Source organism: Penaeus monodon, chromosome 30 (genome assembly GCF_015228065.2).
Source record: "Penaeus monodon isolate SGIC_2016 chromosome 30, NSTDA_Pmon_1, whole genome shotgun sequence".
NCBI lineage: Eukaryota > Metazoa > Arthropoda > Malacostraca > Decapoda > Penaeidae > Penaeus > Penaeus monodon.
In genome coordinates, this window is record NC_051415.1 from 17,393,212 (window position 1) to 17,393,414 (window position 203).

The window sequence follows — 203 nt, forward strand, 5'->3', positions numbered from 1 at the left end:
TTCCTTTAGTGAACAGATTACTCAGCTGTGTGCAGTGGCAAAAAAAAAAGAAGAAATCTGATCTATGGGCATATCTCTAGTTCAATGCAAGATGTAGTGAAAAGTTTGTGCAACTGAAATCTTGGGTTTTACTAACAAATCCAATATTTAGACTAATTTCCTGTTCGTGTAATTATCTCTGCTTCTCACCATCTCTTGACTCC

General features: G+C 36.0%; 1 protein-coding gene across 1 annotated transcript in view; it reads right to left on the bottom strand.

The window, feature by feature from the left end:
* Positions 1 to 203, bottom strand: part of LOC119592574 (nucleolar protein dao-5-like) — a gene marked incomplete at its 3' end in the record, with an annotated part of 19,358 nt that overhangs the window by 1,240 nt on the left and 17,915 nt on the right.